The sequence below is a fragment of the Triturus cristatus genome, chromosome 1_1 (assembly GCF_964204655.1).
Source record: "Triturus cristatus chromosome 1_1, aTriCri1.1, whole genome shotgun sequence".
Classification (NCBI taxonomy): Eukaryota; Metazoa; Chordata; class Amphibia; order Caudata; family Salamandridae; genus Triturus; species Triturus cristatus.
Window position 1 is genome coordinate 1075864669 of NC_140579.1, and position 26236 is coordinate 1075890904.

At 45.9% G+C, this 26236-nt stretch overlaps 1 long non-coding RNA gene across 2 annotated transcripts in view; it reads right to left on the reverse strand.

Moving 5' to 3' along the window:
- LOC146871571 (uncharacterized) overlaps window positions 1-26236 on the reverse strand; it is a 321492-nt gene that overhangs the window by 46698 nt on the left and 248558 nt on the right. The window contains exon 3 of one of the 2 annotated variants that reach the window (XR_014959578.1): window positions 18089-18198. The exons of the other annotated variant lie outside the window; for it this stretch is intronic. This is a non-coding gene — a long non-coding RNA (uncharacterized LOC146871571). Of the gene's footprint in view, window positions 1-18088; window positions 18199-26236 lie in introns of those variants that run through there. 2 annotated transcript variants of the gene reach the window in all.

Genomic DNA, 26236 nt, shown 5'->3' on the forward strand with positions numbered 1-26236 from the left:
GCTCCTCTATAAAAGGAGCGACGAAAGGAGCCTCTGGGTTGAGTAGACTGCAATGCTCCCATTGATTTGGCAGTCTCATTATCTTTCTTCATTTTTTCTAGGGCAGTGTCTACTGCTGGTCCGAATAGTTGCTCCTGATTAAAGGGTTGAGCAAGAATGGTGGTTTGTACTTCCGGCTTGAAGCCGGAAATGCGCAGCCATGCGTGGCGTCTAAGCAATACACTTGTGTTGACTGCCCTAGAGGCGGTGTCCGCTGCGTCTAATGCACATTTAATGGAGGCATTTGATATTAGTTTGCCCTCTTGGATGAGGTCAGTGGCCTGTGATTTGTATGGATCAGGCAGGTGTTGCAAAAGATCCTCTAGTTGATCATAATGAGCTCCATCATAACGAGCCAATAGGGCTTGTGTATTGGCAATATGTCAGTGGTTAGCAGCTTGTGCGGCAACCCTTTTGCCGGAAGCCTCCAAGAGTTTAGACTCTTTGTCTGGGGGCGGCGTGTCTCCGGTTGTTTGGGAGTTCGCCCGCTTTCTGGCATTTGATATGACTAGTGAGTCTAAGGGGAGTTGCGCCTTGATGTACGCAGGATCTTGTGGCGCTGGTCTGAATTTTTTTTCTATTCGGGGGTTGAGAACCCTGGCCCTAACAGGGTCTTTAAAAACCTCATTGGCGTGCTTTATCACTCCCTTAATCATGGGTAGAATGTGAACTGTCTTTTGCGACTGCTCAAAAGTGTCGAGGAGAAAATCCTCCTCAGGAGTGTCGGTGTGCATGGTGACGCCATGAAACAATGCCGCTCTGTTTATAAGCTGACCAAACCCTAAATGGTCATCAGGAGGGGAGGGTTTTGAGGGGTATGGAGTGGGGTCAGGCATATCAGGCATAGGGTAAGTCCAGTCATCTACTGGTGCTGTGTCCGGGAGTGTAAAGGGATCAGTAGGATCAGTGGGATCATTAAAGAAATCTGGGTCTCCCCCTCCCCCTAAATCATCATCATCCTGTGGAGGTGGTGTGTGAGAAGGAGATGGTAGAGGTGAAGGCGGTGGGGGTGGGGGGGATGGAATAGGAGGTAGTGTAGGAGAGGAAGGATGTATGGGTGAAGTGGCACAGTCCTTCTTCTTTGGAGGTGCTGGAGGAGGTGTTGTGTCCAGCTTCCTTTTCTTGTAGGGCACCGCTGTGACATGTCCAGTTTTCGGATTTATGTAAATCCGTTTTTGCTTTGGATCTGGCCGAAAGAATTCCTCACTGTCCGAAGGCGGCTTTGGCGCCGACTTTTTTGGTTCTGATTTTGATTTATGTTCTTTATGGACTTGTTTTGGCACCGAGGATGGTTTGGGTGCCGAAGAACTTTTCGGATCCGGTGGATTTTTCGGTGCCGAAGAACCTTTCGGTGCCGAATGACCTTTCGGTGCCGACGAGCCTTTCGGTGCCGACGAGCCTTTCGGTGGAAACGTCGGTGCCGAGTGACGTTTCGGGGCCGATGGCGATTTCGGTCTCGGAGCCTGCTTCAGTGCCGAAGGTATTATAGGCACAATAACATGAGGTTTGCTCGAGCCCGAGCCACCTGCAGGCTTACGTTTCTTCGGAGCTGGGCCCGAGGGCCGGGCTTCTGAAGACGATTTTGGTTCGCGACTGGGCCCAGCTGGCAGAGTCTTGACCAATGTCTTTTTGGGTGGTGTTGGGGTAGGGGGGCTGGTACTCACAGGCTGCCCCTCAGAGTCGTCGGCCTCGGACACGATCTGGAGATCTTCGGAGTCGTCATCAGGGACATCCTGTCTTCTGGTTCCGGAACCGGCTTGGCCATGATATCGAGTCGAGCTCTTCGGTCCCGGATAGTTTTCTCTAACGGAATGCGGCGCAGGCTGGACAGCTGGATTCTTTGTGGTCTGGTGAAAGGCACAAATTACAGACCTCGTGGTGATCACTATGAGGAAACTTTGCTCCACATTGGGGGCATTTTTTAAAGGGTGTCCTTTCCATCAGCCGCGTCCGGATCCGGTCCGATGTGGATTTCGACGTCGAGTTTTCAAATTTTGAGAGTTGGTGTGATTGCTAGAAGTTTTCTGCTGGAGCGGAAAAAAGTTCATCCGAACCCAATGGCGGAAAAAAACAATCTGAGGATGGAGTGGATGCCCATGCTCACTGTTGTCCAGAGGAGGAGTCACCTATCTCGTGACCAAAGACTTCTTCCGAAGACAACAACAACCTGCAATCATCCGAGCCCAACACCAGATGGCGATCTTATCCTTAGTGTGTGATCTGCAGCTCATATGCCTCAAACATGCGCTAACCGGGCGATAAATTCCAGCGATAGACGGCGATAAATAAAAAAGCGCTAAGCGCACTTAGCGATATTTATCGCCATCTATTGTTTATATGCCCCTAACGTCTGCAAAAATGCTGACTTACGTATACTTAACATTGGGGGTGGATTATGCTGATACGACGACAGGGTCATATCAGCAAGGTTATCGCCGTTTTCCATGGAACATCGCTGGAAAACCAGCGATGTTCCATGGAAAACACAGCTATCGCTGGAATAATTATCGCCATTGCGCTATGCGTTGTTAATACAGCGCTAGCATGGTGATAATTTCCAGCGATAGCCAGCGAAAAAAAAATTCACGCTAAGCGGGCCAGCGATAATTATCGCTGCCGCTTGATAATATGCTCCAGAATCTCTATAGATCTCTAGTCTATGCAGTCATGCAGAGTGATCTCTTGTATCAAACCTTTTATCCTTCACCCTCCTTATCACTCTCCCCATTGCTCACTCCTCCGTGGACTCCCCCGTCACTCTCCTTTACAGGCTCACTCTCTGTTGCCCTCACGCTCACTCACGCTCTTCCTGTTCCGCCCATGCTTCCCCGTCATTCTTACCCTACACTCTCGCCCCTCAAAATCACACGCGGTTTCCCATCGCCCTCTCTTGCTCTCCTGCGCTACCTGCCAACTTCCATTCACGGCTCCACCTCCACCCCTCCTCCACCCCTCCTCTGATCTTGGCTTTCGTGTAGATGCTCTAGCCGGTTATGTGTTCAGCAATGTACCCCCTGATGTAGCGCCTAAATGTATTGAAAATTGTAGGGGTGCATCATATTCACTGTTAGTTGGCACCCGCATATAATGAACGTATCTTTAGTTGTGCTGTGCGAAATGTATTAAGCAATGTAGCAGCTATGTCGCAATGTAGACGTGGAAAGCATATAATGGATGTATTTAAGAAAATGTAAAACGATAAGTTTCTGTTTAATGCAATGTACCCGACTAAATGTGTAATTCGATTGGATTAATTAATGTATGGCGTTTATTCATGTATGTGAAAGTAAAAGCACTAACGTTAGAATGTAATTTAATAGTGTATTTAACCTAGTAGAGGCCCGAAGTCACATATATCGTGGAAGAGAAAGGCCTGGTATTTCTTATGTTAGCTGTATGCGGTAGGCCGCAAGTGATTTATTTTAGCAGAGGTTTTAGGCTGCAGTAAATTGTAGAAGTAAAGGATGCGAAGTATTTCTTCACTCTGTGATCTCACCGCAGGTGCAAGGACAGTTAGTTCGTTAGTAAAAAGGTCTTTGTTTAACAGTTGAATTATGGAGAAAGCCAGACATGGGAGTGCATTGGAATGTGCCAATCGTAACTCCTAGTGCCGACAGTGTCTAGAACTCAAGGCCAAGCTGATGGACGAGGGAAGATGGACGGAGCTGAATGGAAAATTACTGGAAGAAGACCTGGTCGAGGAGGTGTGCCAGAAGGCGTGTTTTTGCGTTTTGGGGTTTCGTATTAGGGACAGCGCCCCGAGGGTTGAGCAGAGAGGAGGTAGGCGAGGAGCTAGAAGGAGCGTTTAGATCGAGCTCTCCAAGTGAAGACTTCTTAGGAAGTTCACTTCTGACACCTTTCCACGAGTTCTTGGGTCTCAAGGGAATGGTAAGAAGGGACGTCATCTAGCATAGAGTAGGGACAGAAATGCTTTGGTTTAATGATTCCTAACATCGACATTAGCTTGGTAGTTATCTACCTCATGCTTTTAGAAGCCGTGCTTTTGTTCATATTCAGTCGTATGCGGATTCTTCGTAGAGTGGCATTTGTATTAGTACCCATTTATTTGCTGAACCTTGTGCTAAGGTGCTTGTATCTGCAGATGTTTTTTCTGATAATAAAATTCCGAAAGGAATAGAACTTGACCTCCAAGTCTTTAATTATGTCAAATTGCGGAAGGTATTCTTTGATAATTGTGTTTGCTCCCTCCACGCTATTAGGCAAGTAAAAAGGTTCATTTGACCGGAGTGGGTTCTTGAGATAAATTGCTTCAAGAAAATTGGGCCTCAGCAGTTGGTAGCAGAGTAGGATGGTTACTTCCGATAGCGAGGGACGATTAGATAAGATAAGTGATCCTCGAGACCCATAGACGATAAGTAACGGTGAATCATCAGATGGTGAGCAGCGGACGACGGCGGATGATGAACATAGACGGCGAGTAGCAGTGCGGCTGGAAGCAGCAGTTCGTGGAGTGAGTATCAACAGGATGAGATGTTATAGATTGTGGTGTTGATTTGTTATGTGATGTCTTGCGGAGTTAGAGTGAATGTTGAGTAATTGCGAGATCAGGCTGTGAGCGCGCGCAGCCGCGGAAGTGTGGTGTAGAAGACACCCGTGGTAGATTTTGTTGACCATCCAAAGGAGATCGTGAGGTACCATCAATCACCTGGACTGAGATAGGGGGAGTGAATGTGTGAGTGCATGGCAACTTGACGCTGGTCGTGAGTTGCTGCATGTGGATTTGAGTATTTGTAACCTATCAGAGGCGACAGATAGTTGCCAGCCGAGGTCAACAATTTCGAGAGACTGTGGACGAACAGTCAGAGGCTGTGGACGGACAGCCAGGGAAGTAATTTGTATTCAGGGTATGAATGGGATGAATGCGGGTGTGAAAGGTAAACGGTAAGGAGAGGGAACTGCTGCGAACGAAGATAGGTGACGTCAGAGAGTGCCGCGCTGTGATAGGTCGTTGGTGTTAGTCGCGCTGTTATTGGAGGATTTGATATCAAGAGGTAAACAGTGTGTGAGACCGAATTTTCCAATCATGAAGTGTTTTAAGGTTTTTCGAGAAATGTGTAGAGGAGATAAGCATGTGGTTACTCGAGAGGGAGAAGAGGCCCCTCCCGAGGACACTCCAGCACATTATATGGCAAAGAATGTGGGGTTGCACACGTTTATTTGGCTCGAGAATTGGCATAAAATGACCCAAAGTGAGGGGGAATTAGCATTCCCGAGATATGTCTCGTTCAGGCTAGCAGTGTTGTACCAGTTGAAATCTGTAATGGCGGGGTTACGACCTTTGCCAAGGCCCACACAGTTTGAAGCACTACATGCGTGGGTTAGAGCAGCGCATGATAGGGATAGAGGGAGGAATCAGGAAAGAGTGAAGAAGTCGATCAGGGCTTATCAGGATGCTAGATGGGACGCAGCGGAGAAAAGATGGAGAGTGCAGGCGATAGAGGAGGAGAGACTTTACCCCTTGCTGATTACTTCAGAGGGGGTAAGGAATGTAAAGTCAGAAGAAGAGGACGAGAGTGACATAGACGATGACTTATTGGAAAGTTTATTGTCAGAGAGACCACCTCCGTATCACCCAGAAGTCCCAGAGGGGACATTGGTTCAAATAGAAGATACGAGAAGAGTAATAAGCAGTTCAGAAATGAGAGTAGAAGGGAGACTCTCAATAGGAACAGAGAGCACGAGGAGCCCGTCTGAGGCAAGCGTAAAGGTAGAGAGAGAGGGGAGGTTACCGGACGCCTTTAAGGTTCCGGTTACCATTGGACCCATAGTTTCGATTTACCACCCAGATACAGGAGAGGGCGAAAACCCGGAGCGGACAACAGAGGAGGTCAGGGGAGAGGTCGCAGAAAGTGGCCTGGCGGGTGCAATGACCCGGGATCCGAACCCTATAGAATGGAGTACACCTTTGCCAGCCATGTCAGATTCCTCAGGGGAGCAAAGAGAGCGGAGACCGGAGAGGCCGAGGTCCTTGATGGAGTCGAGATCAGATTTACGATCATGGGTACCGCCACAGAGAGGCCAGGACCCGAGGGTAAGAATGGCAGAGAGAGGGCAGGTCAGCTTCGGAGATCAGTCCGCTTCAAGGGAAATGTTTCGAGAAGGGAGGTCGCAGAACCAGGAATGTGAGGAAGACGATAGGAGAAGGGTGGTCTGCAGAGAGGTGCTGAAAGGAGCCCTGGGAGCCAGAATGATAGATGTAGTAAGGCTAAAAGCAGAAGTGGATGAGATGATAAGCGGAAGCTTATCCCTTGAGAGAGTGGTAACATATGGACCGGACGAAATACTTTTTGTGGCGAAGGATGTGACTCGGAAGGCACGAGCGGCACATGAGAAATTGTCAGAATTGGCTAGGCGATATGAGGTGGATTTGTCTAAGACTAAAACATTGCAAGGAAGCCATAGGTTGCAGTACAGTGACCAGGAAATGGAGGAGAAAAGGGTCGTTGGATTAAGGGCTCACAGTAGAGAGTTGATCCTGGCCATTCGAGTATGGATGACGCTTGATAAATGGTAAGAAAAATGGTCCAGGAAGAAAGGTTCTAGAGGAATGATAGGAGGGACCCCACCTCCGGGTGGAGGCCAGGTAAAAATAGGAAATTTCCCTTTAAGGGAAGTGCAGAATGGAGGATACGTGTACGTACCCTGGAGTAGGAGCGATTCGGCGGCGTTTACCAATGATTTTCCCCGGCTTAGGGAGAAGCCGGTAGAGTGGTATAAGCAAGTCGATCGTTTTGTTAAGATCTCAAAGGTATTGTGGACCGATCTGAATACTTTGTTCGACATCGTGGTCCCGGGAGATTTGTGGGCGGCATGTAAGACTGCCATTGATTGGCCAACTCAAGAGCCTGAGAGAAATGCGTACACGAATGGTCCATCACCGGCAGTAATGAGGATGTATGATCGAGTGATTGCCTGGTTAAAGGAGAAGGTTTCTCCTCAAGACATCGATTGGGTAAAGATAGACAGGACAGTGCGGGAACCTAAAGAGACGGTGCATGAGTTTTATGAGAGACTCTTGCAGGCTTTTAAGCAGTATAGTGGTCTAGATGCGTTGGACACAAAGGCTATGGGACAGTTTGTTTCAAAATTTGTGTTGGGATTGAGGCCAGAGGTTAGCCTTATGATACAACAACATTTGATCTGCTGGCAGAATAAACATGTTGACAAAATCTTGCGGTACGCTAGGTACTGTGCTGATGAGATCGAATCTAAGCATAGGAAATTGAAGGATAATCTCATGCTTGTCCAGATGCAAACCGCTCAGGGAGAGCCTAATGGCGGAGCAGTGGTAAGGAGACAGGGGAATTATCAGGCAAGAAATCAGAAAGTCCAGGGGCAAGGAAGGCCTAGACCAATAGACCCTAGGACAGGGATGGATGTGGCGATATTGAAAAAGACTACAGCTTGTCACCAGTGTCATCAGATTGGACACTGGAGACGCGAGTGTCCCCTGAATCCATGGAATCAGATGCAGCCGGAAGGAGAGGTAGTTCAGGTCCCTGGGACGGAGGCGGTACAGACAGTAACCAGACCTAGAATGATGAAAGGGGGGACTGGCGTCCCGCAGATGCAGGTTCCCCAGCCACCTAGAATACAGACTGTACAGCAGGGAGCTCGCACTTACTTGCAGATGCCAATGTTTGAAGTGAGTGAGGAAAATGAGACAAGCTTGTTGGCCCGACTAGGGTCTAATGAGGACGAGGATTGTATGCTCAGGGCCATTCTAGAAGTGGACCAGGCAGGACCCTTTGTGGAAGCAGATCTTGACGGTCATCCTACAACCTTTTTGGTTGATACGGGAGCTACTAGATCGACTATAAGGTCGGCCGTGGTTCCACGGTTGGCCCTTTCTGGACAGAGTATCCAGGTCGTTGAAGTGGCAAATAAGAAGCTGGTTAGTCCGCTGACGGAGCCAATTCCAATCCGGATAGGAAATTTCAGTGATCGGCACCAGTTCGTGGTGTGCGACTCTAGTCCAGTTTGCCTGTTAGGAAGAGATTTACTGTGCAAACTCAATTGTACGATCTACTGTACCCCGAAAGGAGTGGAGGTACAGACGAGAGACGATGTTGCGACCTTTAAGGTTGCAAATCAGAGCACGTGCGTGGAAATGTACCCAGCCTTAACAGTGGAGGAACTTCCACCTGATCTGAGGGATTCAGTGTCTATTGATGTATGGGATCTTAGTGGGGAGGAAATTGGTCTAGTCAAGGGAGCAGATTCGGTGAAAATCCAGATTAAGCCAAACGCAGAATTCCCGAGGACACCCCAGTATAAGTTATCCCCGGAAACAGTCGCAGGGATTAAACCTGTGATTGAGTCCATGATTAGGCAGGGAATACTGATGGAGAATATGGGTAGCCCATGTAATTCGCCCATTATGGGGCTACAGAAACCAAGCGGGAAATTTAGGATTGTGCAAGACTTGCGAAAGATAAACGAAATAGTTGTTCCATGTTGTCCAGTGGTACCGAATCCATCCGTGATCCTATTTCAGATCCCATGTGAAGCTGAATGGTTCACAGTGATTGACTTGTGTCAAGCATTTTTCTCGATTCCTCTGCATGAGGAGAGCCGATTTCTTTTTGCATTTAGGCTGGAGAATCGTGTGTTAACGTGGTGTCGTATCCCACAGGGGTACACGGAGAGCCCATCTATCTTTAATCAGATTTTGAAGAAGAATCTCGAAGGTCTTGTGTTGCCACAAAACTCTGTTTTAGTGCAATACATCAATGATCTGCTTGTTGCATCAGAGACGGAAGACGCCTGCAGAATTGACACAGTTGCTTTGTTGAATTACTTGGGAGAGAATGGTCACAAGGTGTCTCCAAACAAACTGCAATACTGTTTGAGAGAAGTACAGTATTTGGGGCACCGGATTGATGCGATTTTGAGGATGCCAGTTCCTTCGACTCAGAGGGAGGTCAGAATGTTTTTGGGAATGGTGGGCTATTGCCGCCAGTGGATCCCAAACTTTTCCTTTGAAGCGAAGCCCTTACAGCGGCTGACGCGAAAGGATGTGAGTGATCCGGTACCATGGGACGAAGACTGTTTAAAGTCGTTCTTGAGACTGAGAGAAGCTTTGTGCACCGCTCCAGCTTTGGGGATGCCAGACTATAACAAGGCATTTGCCTTATTTTGATGCGAAAAGGAAGGTTGCGCATTAGCAGTGTTGACTCAGAGTCACGGAGGAGTCCGTAGACCAGTTGCCTATTTTTCAGCTACTTTATATCCAGTAGCTTCTGCGTTGCCTGGATGTCTCAGATCCGTTGCTGCAACAGGTGTCAGTATCGAATGATGTGAGAGCATTGTGATGGGGCATCCGCTTACTGTTCATGTACCACATTCTGTTGAATTGCTGATGACTAGGACTAAAACACAGCACCTCACGAATAGGTTGACTCGTTATGAGCAAGTCATCCTTGCTGCAGCTAATGTAACGTTGAAGAGGTGTTCTGTTTTAAATCCTGCTACCCTGTTGCCTATTCCAAATGTAAATGATGATGAAGACTGTGAGGACCATGATTGTCTCGATGTGACGGAACTATGCACCAAACCGAGGCCTGACATTGTCGATGAACCGCTCCCAGTTTCAGATGAGATTTTCTTTGTGGACGGTTCATGCTTAAGAGACAGTGTTGGTCGACTGAGAGCAGCGTTTGCTGTGTGTACCATCACAGGGGTGGTTGAAGCCGCCTGTCTCGAAGGAGTACACTCCGCACAGGTGGCTGAGCTTATTGCGCTGACCCGTGCCTGTTTGGCCGCTGATAAGATCCGTGTAACAATTTACACAGATAGCCAATATGGGTTTGGTGTAGTTCACGACTTCGGACAGCTATGGTCCCAGAGAGGGTTTATGACATCTTCTGGTTCACCCATTAGGAATGGGGATTATGTACGACAATAGTTGGAAGCCTTGCAAAGCCCAGATGAAATCGCTGTTGTTAAATGTTCTGCACACACTAAGGGAACTGATTTTGTGTCATTGGGTAATAATTACGCAGATGAGGTTGCTCGATTTTGTGCAGAGCAGGGATGTAATTATACTGACAATCATGTTGTAGAAAGCGAAGAGAAAACGGATTACACTGTGATGTTAGCTATGGCAGACTCGTGGGAGGAACTGAAGCAGTTGCAAGATGGAGTCACCGACCAAGAGCGGGACAGTTGGATACGAGCGGGATGTGAGAAAGGAGAGGTGGATATATGGGTTTTGAGTGATGGACGTGCTGTGTTACCGGAATGTTTGTTGAGTCCCATGGCAAGACTGATACATGGTGCTGTGCATCTTGGCAGGGATGCAATGATGCGAGTGTTTCGCCAAACATGGTATAATCCGAAGTTTCGAACAGAAGCTGAGGCTGTGTGTCAGAGGTGTGTTACCTGTCAGCAGATGAATGTGGGAAAAAGAACCGCTGTGACGTTGAGTCACATAGGTAGGTCAGGTGGACCTTTCAATAGGATGCAGCTGGATTTTGTTGAAATGCCGAAGTGTAATGGGTTGAGGTACATATTAGTTATAGTATGTGTCTTTTCCAGGTGGGTGGAAGCTTACCCAACACGTAGGTGTGACACACTCACCGTAGCTAAATTGCTATTGAGGGAGTTAATCCCGAGGTATGGGTTCCCGACCTCTTTTGAATCAGATAGAGGGACTCATTTCCATAGTGAAATCATGAAGCTGCTTTGTGCTGCCTTAAATGTAGAACAAAGATTGCACTGCAGCTACCGACCAGAGGCTTCAGGGATTGTGGAGCAAGTTAATGGAACTTTGAAGGCCCGAATGGCGAAAGTATGCTCCTCGACATCCTTGAAATGGCCGGATGCATTACCTTTATTTCTCATGAGTCTCCGGAGTGTACCCGATAGGAAGACTGGATTGTCACCCCACGAGATAATAATGGGGAGGGCGATGCGCTTGCCAGCAATACCTGCTACTGCTTTGATTAACATCACTGATGACATGATTTTGGACTATTGTAAAGGCCTGGCTGACGTGGTCCGTTCTGTGTCTCAGCAGGTGCAGACAGCAACGGTTCCCGCCGCAAGCGACCTGTGCCACGACCTGTGCCCAGGCGACTGGGTATTGGTGCGCAAACACGTGAGGAAGAGTTGTCTGGATGCTCGCTGGCGCGGGCCATACCAGATAATCTTGATAACGAATACAGCAGTGAAGTGTGTGGGACTGCCGAACTGGATACACGCCTCCCATACCCGTAGAGTTCCAGCACCCTTGGAAGAAACAGCCCCTCTTGAGAATGAAAACCCAGTTGAGGTGGCAGAGCCATCTGAGAGGGCAAGTCAAGCTGTAGGGGTTGCTGACGCAGCTGGTTGTGCACTGAACCAAGAACGTGAAAATAACGCTGAAAGAGACTCGGAAGAAGAAGAAAGAGCTGCAGGGGGCAGTACCGAGTTGGATTCTGCCAAGGAAGAAAGCAGTGCACAGGGTACCAGTAGGGAGCGCGGAGGTGCTACAGAAGCAGGAAAAGTTTGGCCCGTGGGTCAGAGGCGGGAGAACCTGAAACCAGCACCCAGAACAGATCTTGCCCCAGTCTCTGAAGAATCTGAAGCAGAGCAAGAGGACGTAGATCGACCCCAAGGTATCCTGAGAAGGTCGAAGCGAACCAGAGTGCCGAGCCAAAAGTACGCTTCACCAGAGTGAGCATACACAGTGACAGATGCCAAGCTTACTGAACACGGGAAGATTGAGATCGATCACACTGGTCAACAGTCTCCCGTTTCCGAGAGTGGAAGTGTTGTTGAAGATCCCAGGCTTGGAGATCGAAGGAGTACTGACTATCAATATTCCGAATCCACCATTCCTGAGTATCATCCGTGGTCTGATTTTGGAAATGCTAGACTTCAAAACCTTTGCAGTTATACCCGCACCCCAAGAACTGACAACCCTTAAGCTTGAAATACTGCAGGCGGTCCTAGAACTGTTGGGATCAGCAGTTATTCTGGATTGATTGTGATGTGGTTGTACATAAAGTTGAAAAGAAGATAACTTAGGCCCGAGAGGAAGAAGAACAAATTTAGGGATTTTCCGTTGAAGGACAAAGAAGAGTTAGGGATGTCTTTCTGATCGGAGGGAACAAGAAATTGAACATTGCTAAAAGTTCCCTGGTTCGAGAGAGCAGTTGGATTGAACTTCTTGGATGAGAAAGAGACTTGTGTCCGCAGAGACTGTACTGAACATTGAGAACATTTCAGAGATGGCGGAACCTGGGAATGCGCATCGTAGAGCTAAAGTAGTGATAGGCACACTGTTAGGAGTAGTGATAGCGGTCATATTTGCAGTAGTAGTGACTTCATACATGGTGGCCCATAGACAGGAGGGGGAGGTTCAGGGAGCAGCCACACCTACCACTCCAAGACAGGGAGGGGTCACTGACAGGGATGAGAGAGTCCAGACGCTCGAGGAAAATCGCATGTTCCACATAGATTTGTCCAGAGCCGACTTCAAACTCAATGCTTATGCAAAACTGAATATGTGGATGCGATGGATGCGAAAGATTGTTATGTGTGTATGCAGTTGCCTGCTTCGGTAGATGAGGGTATTAGGTACCATCATCTCCCACTGACATATGGGATCTCTTGCAGCCTATTGCTTAGTTTGTTTTACGAAAGGAAACAGTTTGAGTATTTCTTCTCAAATTATGACACAGTACTTCCCGAAGTTCCGGCATACAAGCATTTGAATAAATATGACTATTATAAAACAGAGGATAGGCTTCAAAAGTATTTTAGGCCAACTGCGAAGCTAGATACAGCTTATGCTCATAGACATAATTTGACATGCTGGATGTCCGAAACGGAAAAGAAGTTCATAGGCCAGATAGAGGATAGGTATAGAAAATTGACTCAGACACGAGAGACAGGAGATAGTCCAGTGGATTGGACGGATGAGGAGAGATGGCCTAAATCCAAGGGAAGTTCTGGACCAATTGCATTGGATGAAGTACAGAGGGGGAAGTTGTGTGTTGCCCGGCCCCAAACTCCTAAGGAGAAGGTTTTAGTGGGGCATAGTACGTGTGAACATACTTTTACCATGGAGGACTCGGCTAGAGATTTCTTGCAGAAGTCTATACAGGTGATTCCGACTGTGTATTATGTGTGTGGAAGGAATGCATATGTGATATTGCCTGCGAATTGGTATGGTACATGTTACTTGGCCATTATATTCCCAAAGATTTACCATACGGAAGATTTGAAATTGTTAGAGACGGGAAGGCACTCCAAAGTGCGGAGAGCTGTGAATGTAGGCATGGTGATTGGGGACATATACGGAGTGACAATACCTAGTTTGGGTGTGGTCCTGAATGATGTGAAGATAAGAAAGTTGGCGACTGTGGTGGATGAATTGTCGATGAATTTGGCGAGGTCATTGTTGTTGGTGAATGGAGAAATGTTGTCGATACAGAATATGGTTTTGCAGAATCGACTTGCGTTAGATGTATTATTGGCAAAAGAGGGCGGAGTCTGTAAATTGTTGAAGGTCCAAGAATGTTGCACGTATATTCCAGACAACAGTAAGGACCTGGCGAAGTATATTGTCAACATTACCACGATCCATAAAGAAATAGAAGATTTGACAGAAGAGAATGTGTGGGAAAAGATTAGCCAAGGATTTGGTCGAGTGGGGACTTGGTTTGCGAACTTAGGAATGGGATTCCTGGGTTCTGTGTTGAAGCCAATTATAATTGCCGTGGTATGTGTGATCTGTTTGTGGGGACTCTTAAGGGCCTGGAAGTGGTATAGAGGGAATAAGGCCGAAAGAACCCTCAGAGCAAATGAGCAGCGAATGGAGAGATTGCAGGATCGTCAATATCAGAATCTTAAAAGAATGGAAGGGATTCGACATGGTGGGATAGTAGCAACTGCAGTTTAGGTCAGCTATAGTTCAGGAGGAATGAGAATGATGGTGTGATGACAGTTGTCATCAAAGGGGGGAACTGATGTAGCGCCTAAATGTATTGAAAATTGTAGGGGTGCATCATATTCACTGTTAGTTGGCACCCGCATATAATGAACGTATCTTTAGTTGTGCTGTGCGAAATGTATTAAGCAATGAAACAGGTATGTCGCAATGTAGAAGCATTAGGAGACGCGGAAAGCATATAATGGATGTATTTAAGAAAATGTAAAACGATAAGTTTCTGTTTAATGCAATGTACCCGACTAAATGTGTAATTCGATTGGATTAATTCATGTATGGCGTTTATTCATGTATGTGAAAGTAAAAGCACTAACGTTAGAATGTAATTTAATAGTGTATTTAACCTAGTAGAGGCCCGAAGTCACATATATCGTGGAAGAGAAAGGCCTGGTATTTCTTATGTTAGCTGTATGCGGTAGGCCGCAAGTGATTTATTTTAGCAGAGGTTTTAGGCTGCAGTAAATTGTAGAAGTAAAGGATGCGAAGTATTTCTTCACTCTGTGATCTCACCGCAGGTGCAAGGACAGTTGGTTCGTTAGTAAAAAGGTCTTTGTTTAACAGTTGAATTATGGAGAAAGCCAGACATGGGAGTGCATTGGAATGTGCCAATCGTAACTCCTAGTGCCGACAGTGTCTAGAACTCAAGGCCAAGCTGATGGACGAGGGAAGATGGACGGAGCTGAATGGAAAATTACTGGAAGAAGACCTGGTCGAGGAGGTGTGCCAGAAGGCGTGTTTTTGCGTTTTGGGGTTTCGTATTAGGGACAGCGCCCCGAGGGTTGAGCAGAGAGGAGGTAGGCGAGGAGCTAGAAGGAGCGTTTAGATCGAGCTCTCCAAGTGAAGACTTCTTAGGAAGTTCACTTCTGACACCTTTCCACGAGTTCTTGGGTCTCAAGGGAATGGTAAGCAGGGACATCATCTAGCATAGAGTAGGGACAGAAATGCTTTGGTTTAATGATTCCTAACATCGACATTAGCTTGGTAGTTATCTACCTCATGCTTTTAGAAGCCGTGCTTTTGTTCATATTCAGTCGTATGTGGATTCTTCGTAGAGTGGCATTTGTATTAGTACCCATTTATTTGCTGAACCTTGTGCTAAGGTGCTTGTATCTGCAGATGTTTTTTCTGATAATAAAATTCCGAAAGGAATAGAACTTGACCTCCGAGTCTTTAATTATGTCAAATTGCGGAAGGTATTCTTTGATAATTGTGTTTGCTCCCTCCACGCTATTAGGCAAGTAAAAAGGTTCATTTGACCAGAGTGGGTTCTTGAGATAAATTGCTTCAAGAAAATTGGGCCTCAGCACCCCTTCCCCTGACCCTCTGCCTGTGAGGTCGGCGGGGTTCTGCTTTCTTTGGCTCTGAGAGAGGCATAGATGCTTTTATCCGCACCCAAGGCCGCCAGGAAAAAAACAGCTCCATCTGTGAGCAGCTGTAATCCGCCAGGATTTGTGCATTGCCCGCACTAGCTGTAATTGCATTATTTGTGAAGAAGAACAAAAACTGAATCCCTCCACACAAGTTTTTGTGATGAAAGAACCCCTATACAAGTACACAGAGCCCAGAAATAATCTTACTGAAGGAGAAATGCTCTTGGGACTCCCGCGCAATGTATGTGGGGTAACCTGCCCAGGAGGCCAACAGCAGCAAAAACAAATCCTTCGATTAGCGACCATTTTTATAGCGCAAAGCAGAAACGGAAGGAAAGGTTTCCAGTTACTGCCTGTAGCATTTGCATGTGGTTTACACACAAATCGGAACCAAAACTATCCCAAACACATGCCTATGGCGCGCACACACCAATATACATCAAAATCCCTGTCACCCATCCACATATACACCCACACACATGCACAGACACAGACTAATAAGGAAAGTCCCCTGACACACATTTATGTTTTGACTCGATAATGAACAATTGTCTACGCACCGACACAAACTCGTGTACCTGCACATACAAACATGCAGGCGTAAAACTCATTGACACCCATTTACACACAGCTACAAAGACCCCTGACACCGACGTACACACAGACACAACCACATGTGCCAACAGAGGCAAACTTATATATATGAAGTCCTGTGCCAACCCTGTGCAAACCAAAAGAAATCCATAAATACCTCAGAAACCTATTTAAACAGACATGAATTAACATATAAAGATCCCAGACACCCACTTAAACAGAGACAAATTAATGTATAAAGATTCCTGGCACCCATGTACATACATATATAAACCCCCAACTATGCATCCAAACATATTTATGTGTCTGCAGATACAAACTTCTCAACATAAACAAGATTCCTGGCTCGCATCTGCCACAGACACAATCCCATATGTGTTGAGATTCAATGTGGTGTACATTCAGGCTGGAGGTCTGCAGAGACAGTCTTCAAATATGAAACAAATGTCATCCCAACGAGGCGCATAGAGCAGTCGCTCTCCATGAAGCTGCTAGGCCGAATTTATTGATGGCTTTCATATTTTCAAATCATGTTAGCTCATGTGTAGTTTTGGTTACATCTGACTTGCCACTGAAAAGCCATTTTTGTTTTGCTGATTAATTTGGCACCATTCAGAAAATCTGTGCAAAGCTTTCCTAGAGAAGGTTCATCCACATTGGGTTCTTCATTGTAAGTTCTGTGCAGATCAGTGAAGCAGGAGCCAACAAAAGCAGGGATCCTAACTTCCATAGGATGCTTAGCTCGACACAGAAAAATGGCTGAACAGAATTATACTAAGTTGACATGTAAATAGAATTTTGCTCAAGGAAGTGACTTTACTTGGTTTGGTGTATATCCTTTCTCTAGTCTTTGGTAAATTAGCATTTAAACAGTGTCAAGGTCTGGGCATAAATAGGTTAAATTTGAAAGCTATCTGGGCCGTTTATCTACAGATCATCTTCAAATACATGACTCCACAGAGGATTTGGACATCCAGTTAAAACAAAGGGCACATCATTGAACTATGGAGCTTTTTCCTCCCATCATCCATTGTGCATTATCGAATGTGGCTGTGGATATATGAATCCACCATGCTCTTATTGTCTGAGCGTCATGGAAAAATATTGTGGACTGAGCACAGTGTTGGGGGGAACAAAGAGGTGAGAAGGGTGAGCTTACTTTGACCCCAGACACATGTGGCAGGCTCCAAAAGACTCCTGCATTGAAAATAATTTTACTCTTTTTTTTTAACAGAACCTGCTAATTGTGAGTCACTTATTGAAGGAAATAAGGGATGTCTACCCAGGTTTTGCAAAGAGCAATTTGTGGGTCACTAAAAACTAGGCCTGGGCGAAATTACTGACAATTAAGCAATTATGCTGCTCACATAGTTCTGAGTAATGGAGGCCAAGAATACATATTGCAAGAAAACAGGAACAAAGCACGAGGGGCTTCTGGCTGCTACTCTTCATGTTCTGTTGCATTTAGTGCCATTTTCTTCGCACAATATGCATCCTCGGGTCAATTTTCAACAAAAGGGTGAATTTTACGCTAAGAATAGCGGGGATATTCTTCGCGAGAAGGGAGCATTCTGATAGAGGGGAAATGGTGGGAACAGCCACGCACCAGGAGAAAGAAAAAGCTGAGTGGTGGGGTCTATGATGGAGAGGTAGTGGCCACAAACAACAGAAGAAATGTGTTCTCTATATTTATTTATTGATTGATTCATGCATATTTCTATTGTGTTGACATTACCCAAAGGAGCTAGAATGCTTTACAGGAGAAATATTTCATTACATGAAACCAATATAACTATAAGTAGATATGAAGACTGAGCATAAAACATGGTAGACCATTACATAAAACAAAATGTACAAGATGCATATAGAGCTGTAAAAAGTGTCTGTGCCCAGAGTTGATTACAGTGTCATAGTTAAATTATAAGGAGGAAAAGGACTTTCAAGTCCGTTTTGAAAGTAGCCAGTAAGGTAGTTGTGCATAGTTTTGGAGGTAATGAATTCTGTTTGTCACACAGGGTACTCTTTTCTCACCATTTAAAAAAATCTTCACAGATTGACACTTCACTGCGCTGGTGAAAAAACTCTACAAAGTAGTTGGAACTGGCACTTTCTGGTTCTCTGAAGGGATGTCCCCAGCCAGGCAAAACCTACTGCTCCCATCAAGGGACGGTGATTACACTTGCTGTATAACCTGTGCTCACTCTTGGGTAGCTTGGCACTGGGCAGTCAGGCTCACTGCAGAGGCAATGTGTAAAGCAAAGTCACTCGCAATAAATACACTGAGCATCACAAAAGAGACTTCACACAGTATGTATATAAATAACGTTTGTATTCAACTTACATAATCAATCATTATCAAAGTAACATCATATACTTTTGGGCATAAAACACATTTGGAAATATTATTAGCAGTACTAGGCCCACTCGTATTGTTATGATATCAATAATATTCACACTGTAGACAATTCCTAATCAAACCCCCCACACAGAGAGAGAGAGAGAGCACCATTATGCGTTGCGACACGCTGTCCACCCCGAGCCCACCCTAGCAATCCTGATAATACAATCCCACACAGTTATAGGGTACACCCTGGGTCAAAACAATATCAAAGATATGTGGTACATGAAACTAGAACACTTTTTAGCAGCACTGCAGGCTAGAGCCATTTGGGTAAACCCAATGTCAAATGTATTGTGCGGATGTATGACGTAACAACGCGAGTCATTACAACGCGTGCAGTTACATCGCAATCGTTACAACGACTGCGATGTTAATACGCTATGCCATTACAACGCAAGTCTTTACATCGACTTGCGCTAGATGGCGTGCTAACATTAGAAAAGTGTAATTTACTATTCCAACTCCAGTCCACTTAACAGTAGGGAAGGTGTTGGGATAGTAAACTACACTATTTGTAATGTTAGCACGCCATCTAGCGCAAGTCGATGTAAAGACTTGCGTTGTAATGGCATCGCGTGGTTACATCGCGTTCGTTGTAACGACCGCGATGTAACAGCATCGCGGTGTACTGACTGCGATGTTAACGATGTTTCCCGTATTGTGCTTTTGGCATGTAATCAACGTTTAAAGCGGCACTGCCAGCCAGTGTCGAAAATCACAGGCGGCCCGCAGACTATCATTCCCACTCACACACATTCACTCTGCACTGCTACAGAGTGTGACAGGTAACAGCCAAATCCATACGAAAGGCTCTTGGACATATACACACTCAGCAACCTAGTGCGGTGCTACTGGTACCCAGCAGGTCAATGGATAACACCTTGCAGACTCCATGGTTCCAGCCTCCTTCCACCCGATCGGTACACGCTGATCAGGGTTGTGCCCAGGCAATCCTGGCACAGTGTCTGGTGTGCATTGGAATGGATCGCACCAGACACTTCAGGTCTCAAACACAAAGAATTACAAATTTCATTCCTTCCTGGAAATGAGGCACAGTGGCCGGTGCACTTTGAGATGGGTTGCAATTCCGATCACACACAGTGAAGATTTGCAAATTCCGTACCTCCCTGAAAATGAGGTACAATGATACATGTTGCACCAGACCAGTCCGGTCACACAGGCACAAGTTCAGCAGAGCCACATGAGGTAGAATGAGGCACTGCTACGGATACACCTTTACCGCTGAGGGTAGCACCCTGTGAATCGGACACTGCATGCAATGAGCATGCAGTCTGCATAACGCATGAGAGAGATGCAGCACGGTCGAAGAAACAGGCCACGTGAAGTCCTGCAACTGGTGAATCCACTCATCACCAACTAGATGCTTATGAGTGTTAGGGTCCCTGCAGTATAGGAACCACACACCTTAGATGTGGGAACATTTTCTTGGGCTCAGCACTAGAAAATCTGGTCTCAAGGTGCAAATCTTAGTTCCACGCTCACAGCCTGCTGCCTGTTAAGATTCAGTAGCTGTTGTGGGTACTTGAGAGGGCACCGCTCTCCAGATGTCACAGGTAGATGTAGGTGTAGGTCCCTCATGGGAGATCTTTGATGCCCGTAAGATCTCCGGAAGAACAGGAGGCAGTCGACGCGCCCTTGGACGGCACACTTAAGGGTGCCACACTTCAGCAGTTCTTCATCCCAGGCCAGCCACTATTCAGAAAGGGCACACGGTCCCCTGCAAAGGCAGTAATCCTCCATGGACATAACAGAGTCCACTGACAGTGTGCACCATGTAGTTCGGGTTCTCTGGTCCCACGTCCCCACAAACGTATCTCACCTTTTGCTGAAGTATGGCACCAGTAGTTATACTGTCATATGTCTTTGAAGTTCAGGGTGGTTTAAGGGGTTTCCCTTTGAACCACAGATGTCTCCCCTAAATTATAGGCCTGGCTGCCATGAGGCCCTGGAATGTAGATTTTAATCTTTAGTGGGGCCATGATCTGGCCCACAGAGGCCAAGTGCCGAAAACTCTTCCTCTGATCTATCCCATTCGGTCTACAAATGGCAGAGGTCTGTCATTCTAGTGGTATGCCCATGGTTTATGGCTAGCACTGGGGAATGCACAGATGTGCACCCCCAACCCCTGTTGTCCACTGGAGCCAGGCACCCAGGCACACAAGTCTCTTAGAGCATATAAATGTCCATATTCTATAAGTGGCATTACTAAGCAATTTATGCCAAAACACCATTTACCACTATAAAGGGTTTGGTATGGCTGTGGGCACAGGGCATAATGGGACGAACTCTCGACTGGCTTACCGATTTTCTCCATAATTGCTCCTTTCAGGTGTTTCAGAAGCCTTACACCTCAAACATTATGCCTCTTCAGTAGGGAGTGCCACAGGGCTCGGCCTTGAGTCCTACCCTTTTTAATCTGTATATCTGTCCTTTGGCGGAAATAGTTTAACTACGTGATGTGAAAATGGTGTCATATGCTGATGACACTCAGCCTATTATCACTCTGGCACAAGAGGATGGCAGTGTGGCAGCAAATTTCAAACCCTGCTTGGTTGACCTTGTGGCCTGGATGCAGGCTAGCTGAAATTAAACGAGTTACCACCAGAGATGACCTGTAGTGCGGTTGACGAACGGTTACTGCCCTTTTCTTTACAAGGGATGCGTGGCTAACAATTCGACGTATCCTCTTCTGGTGGGTTGCTAGTACGAACCCTGGTAGCAACCACCGGGTGTGTGAACTATCGGTGAGGTGGAGATTGGTCCCCTAGCCCTGATGAAATTGCCAGAAATACGTGGCAATGAAACATGTCGGCCTTTCTAAGTGAAATGGTCTAACACATGCTGTTCTTTTAATCTGAGTGTGATCACTGCAATCAATAAAGTATGTATAGGTGCAAGTGAGTCACAACTCATTTTAGCTTGGAGAAGCAACTCTTTCTTTTTCACTATGGGGTCCGATTGATTAAGAATGACAATAATAACATTATCGTATTCTCTCTCACTCTTCACCTCTTTTCTTTTCTTACCTTTTCACTTTTAAAATCAGGACACTGCCTTTAGTTCTTTCTCACGGTCATGAAAATTACCAGTGATGCTAGTGTGAGCAAACTGGTGAGTACCAACCAGCAGCTCCCTTGGTGATGCTTACGTGAGGAACTTTCCCACTTTTCACAACTTTTTTTTTTGTTTTCAGTTTCCTTTGGTGCTTTGACAAACATTCAGAAATTGAGCACTGTGAATGAGGTATGACTGGCATTCTCACGAAGCCAGCATTTTTGGACAGAATCAGTTTTAGACTGCCCCAGTTCTCTTAAAGAAGAATAGTTTGCTCTAGTAACCAGGTCTTGTGCTTTGTGGTTTTATGAGTGGATGACAACCTGGCTACTTTCCCTCTTCTGCTTCCTTTTTGTTTGATGAAATTAAACACAAACAAAACCGAAGTGATGGTGGTGGAAAGGCAGCCTTCTATCTCATTGACCACATTGTGGCCGTTTTGGACCTTTTACCAATACCCGAGCCTAAAGTGCAAAATCTTGGCATCCTTTTTGACGAACAGCTGTATTTTGATAGCCATATCAAATCCCCGGTAGGCACCTGTTTTGGGGTACTGATGCTGCTGGAGGAGGATCTTAGTTCTTATGCCCGATTCATCCCAAAAAAATGGTAATACAGGCCCTTTTGGTGTCCAGGCTTGTTTACTGTAATGTGCTATGTTTGGGGTCTCTAAAGACAGATTGGGAATGCTCCAAAGAATACAGAAAGCTGCAGCTCGGATGCTATTATATTTTCCAAAATGGCATTCCATCATGTCAGGTCTTGCTGTACTGCATTGGCTCCCCGTTCAGCCCAAAGATGCATTCAAAGTTCTCTGCTTTACGTATCAGATACTGAATCAAAGGGGCCCTAGCTACCTCTTTCCTTTGAATCAATCATACACTCCTTCCAGGCACCTGAGATCCAGTGAAACAGCTTTGGCAGCGATCCCTAGAGTGTGCAGAGTGCATCTAGGGGACTGCTCTTTCAGATTACGAGCTGCCAAGCTGTGGAATTCCATGCCACTGAACCTGAGACTTGAACTTTCAGAGGCAAGATTCCAGAAGGACCTTAAGACTTGGCTCTTTAGGCTGATTTAGCTGACCTTGCCTGTTTCTGATTATCTGATTCCTACCTAGTGTTAGTGCTTAGCGCAGGGATACTCCTTGGAGTAACCAGGCGCTCAATAAATAATAATAATAATGGCAAATCCATTGCTAGGAATCATCATGAGGCTGCTTCACTGAAAACGACTGTTGCAGCCTGAAGTAATGTCACCCACTTCCCCATTTTAACCTATGGGAAGAGCTAGCCTCTTAGGAAGTGAAAACACTGACAAGAAACTGGAAAGCCCTTCACACGGGCATCTTTTAAAAATCATGGCAGCCCAACTGCTACCGACCCTGTCCTACGGTCTGGAAACCTGGCATGGCCAAGAAAGTAACATCTTAAATAAATTACAAACCAAGGTTTATAAAACGGTATTCAACCTCTTTAACCCCTTCTGTGCCACGCCCTTTCCCCCTCCTGTGCCGGGCGTTTTATTAGTGGGTGGGGTTCATGACGAGATAGTCTCGTCATGGGCACAGCGCGACCGTGCTCCATAACGAGACTATCTCGTCATGGGCACTGAAGAGGTTAAAGGTTCCTCGCCAGCACAAATTCGTTTGGAATTCGGACTACAGAACCAAGTATTCCAAAGGAAGGCAACCATGGTAAAGCTATGCTGGAAACTCAGAGCAGCAGAATTGGGAACTTTGAACAACTTATGCTGGTTGGAAATAAAACAACAACTAGAGCAAAGAATCCCAAACTCGTGTGGGGACCAACTGAGGATAGCCCTGGAAGAATTAGAGCTCTATGAGCTTTGGAATAGCAAGTTGGAAAAGGCCACTTTTAAAAAAGCTTGCAATAACAAAGCAAAAGCATTATCCTTCGTGGAGGACAAGAGGGGATTATTAAGACGCCGCCACGCATGGGTCATAATAAATTCTTATACACGGCTAAGACCACAACCCTACCTAGCAGCTCACTTCCGATTGTCCTTTAAAAGGAGGTTTATGGCATACAGATTTGGAGATCATTGTTCATTAGACTTGGCGCCCTCCTGGAAAAATAAGGATCAAACAAAGGCATGCTGTTTATGCGGTTATCATATTGAATCTCTGAGCCATTTACTGTGTGTCTGTGAAACAGTAAAATCAGAAAGAAGGAAGATGCTGAGAACAGTTTTTAATGATTTAAATATCCGAACCTGCAGACAGGCGACGACAAGTTGGATGGGTGCCGCATCAAACATTTTAATATGCAGGGGGATTAAATTTATGATAGCGGTAGAAAGCTTACTTACAAAAGTGGGCAAAGACTGAAGGCTTGGCGCCACTAAGGAACTGAGTAGAATTTTAAGAACTGAAAATGTTTTTTAATATGAAATGTGTTTTATATGCTTTACGGTTTGTGAAAACCAAATAAAGTTATTTTGTTTTTACTTGATTGACACTGACAAGTGTTCCTCACTACCTGGGTGCACATGTGCGAGTGCGCACACAGACCTGCAATGGCATGTTGGATACATAGTCCCCAGCACCAGGGGTGCAAGTGCACCCGCCCGAGTCTGCCACAGAAGACAAGAAACAGGCTTAAGTATACAAGAGTCAATGCGCAAGCACAAGCCTGCAATGGCAGGGTGCACACACAATCACAGGCACCATAGGTGCGGGTGCCTACCTACAGCAGCCTGCAATGGCAGGCTTCTCGTGTGTTTAGTCGCAATATATGCCAGTGCGCACACACCGGTCTGCGATGGCAGACCAGCCCATATTTCAGTACATCAAGTCAGTGCAACTTCCAAACACGGTATGAAGGGCACGCGCACCTCCACACTGTATTTACAGTGGGAAAGTGCCCAGAGACCAGAGGCCACACAAGAGAATCAGCAAAACCCAGTCAGAATAAAGAAAAAGGTTTAGGGAAATACTACTTGACAAGTATCCGGTCCCACAGAAGTTGCGAAGCATTGCGCTTTGCACTTCCCACATTCCTAACTTTATGTTGAGTTTCTAAATACCAGCGTAGAATGGGCAGGCACATGTAAGAGTTAGTTAAGTAAGGGAGTGTTTGAATTGGATCAGGAGTGTCTGAGAGGACATAGGAATGTCACAGGGAGTTGGAGCAATACCCCCACTATGAGTCAGTTTGACAAAGCCCTGCAGAGCACAACTACTACCGCTGTTCGTGTTCATGGACTGTGCTCTGCTTTTACACCAATCAGACTGGAACAGGAAGCCAGTATAGAATTTGCCTCAGGCATATTAAAAATTAAAATGCCATAAATTGAGGAGTTTGTTATTATAGAAGGAAATGTAGGTGAGTGTGTGCTCACTTTCCTGTGAGGAATATTAGACTTTGTTTTCCCCTTCATTTCAATAAATATTAACAAAGTCAATCGTTTTGTGCAGCAGAAAAAAGACATTTCAGTGTGCACACCAACAGAAATAGGCACAAGGGAAGAGCGGGTGTGATTTGGAGAGACAAGACAGAGATAGAATGCAGACAGGGCAAAGCTTCTTTTGGGCAATGCCACCGTGCCACACACTGTTTTGTAACACACAAACAAACGTTGACCTTGGCTACTTTCAAAAGGTCACCATTTCAAATTAGAATAAGAATATGGGTCCACGAGTTTGTAAGCAAGCTTGCTCTTTGTGTGTGAATTGGTACGGGTGCTGTGCACCCGGTATGTGTGGCTATGTAACCTGTAAAGGTTAGATTTGAAACTTGGCACATCCACTTAGGGTTTCATCCTTCTCTAAGTCGATAAAATCCATGGGTATGTGGTCCCCACCAAAATGTTTTGCCCTGAGCCTCACCAAAGCTTGAGACGGCACTGATTTATTTTACTTGGTAAAATAAAAATAGCAATTTAAGAATAGCAGTGTAAGTAAGCTGCCATCTCATTTATCCTTTGTTTACGAAACATATGATTGGATGCAGCAGCACGGAAAACACATTTGACGGTTAAAAGGTGTATGCCTTTTCAATGTATACACCATTGTGACAGTTAAAACAACGTCAACTAGTTTAATCACGTTTTACGCTAATACTGCTTGACTTCTCGTTGGACTAATTACAATTTTCCAACATGTAAATGTTTTGGGAGAAATAAAAAAAAGTGTGCCATTTTTCCATGTGCTGCTTCTGTGAGACATTCTAAATGGATTGGTTTAATGGTGGCTGGCTCTGCAGATGATAAAAGGTGGAGCCTGACCTGTCCTAGACCCTCACTTAATACCTACTGACTCCTAAACATGCCTCTCATGTACTCGCACACTGCCCTTTCACACACACACTGATTTCACACAGGTAGACACCAATATGCTAGACTTGTGCAAATTTGGCCTCAGCGGAGTACGCAGAGTTCCATGAAAAGCTCCACTGCGTTCCGCAGAGTTCTGCAAGCAGCGAAGAGAGTTAAGTTGTGCTGCTCATGCTGATTTTCAGTTCTGGGTGTTTGTCCCACACTGTAAAATCAGCATGAATGGTACCACGCGCAGCACAAGAGGGCGCTGCTTCTTTCTGCCGCTCGAGTAGATGTTCTACTTGAGCGGCAGGTTTTGCAACGCCCATGTTGAGAAATCTCACCAGGAGGTGATCTTGTGTTGGATTTTCCTTGGTCGCCAACTAAATGTTGGCGGCAGCCGCAAGAGAGGAAAATCTCCACTGAGTTTTTTGGAACTCTGAGCTCTACACAGAGTGGGGAAAAATCCTACACAGTCCACGACTGGAGTGGCGTTTACCACCCAGGCCAAGTGCAAACAT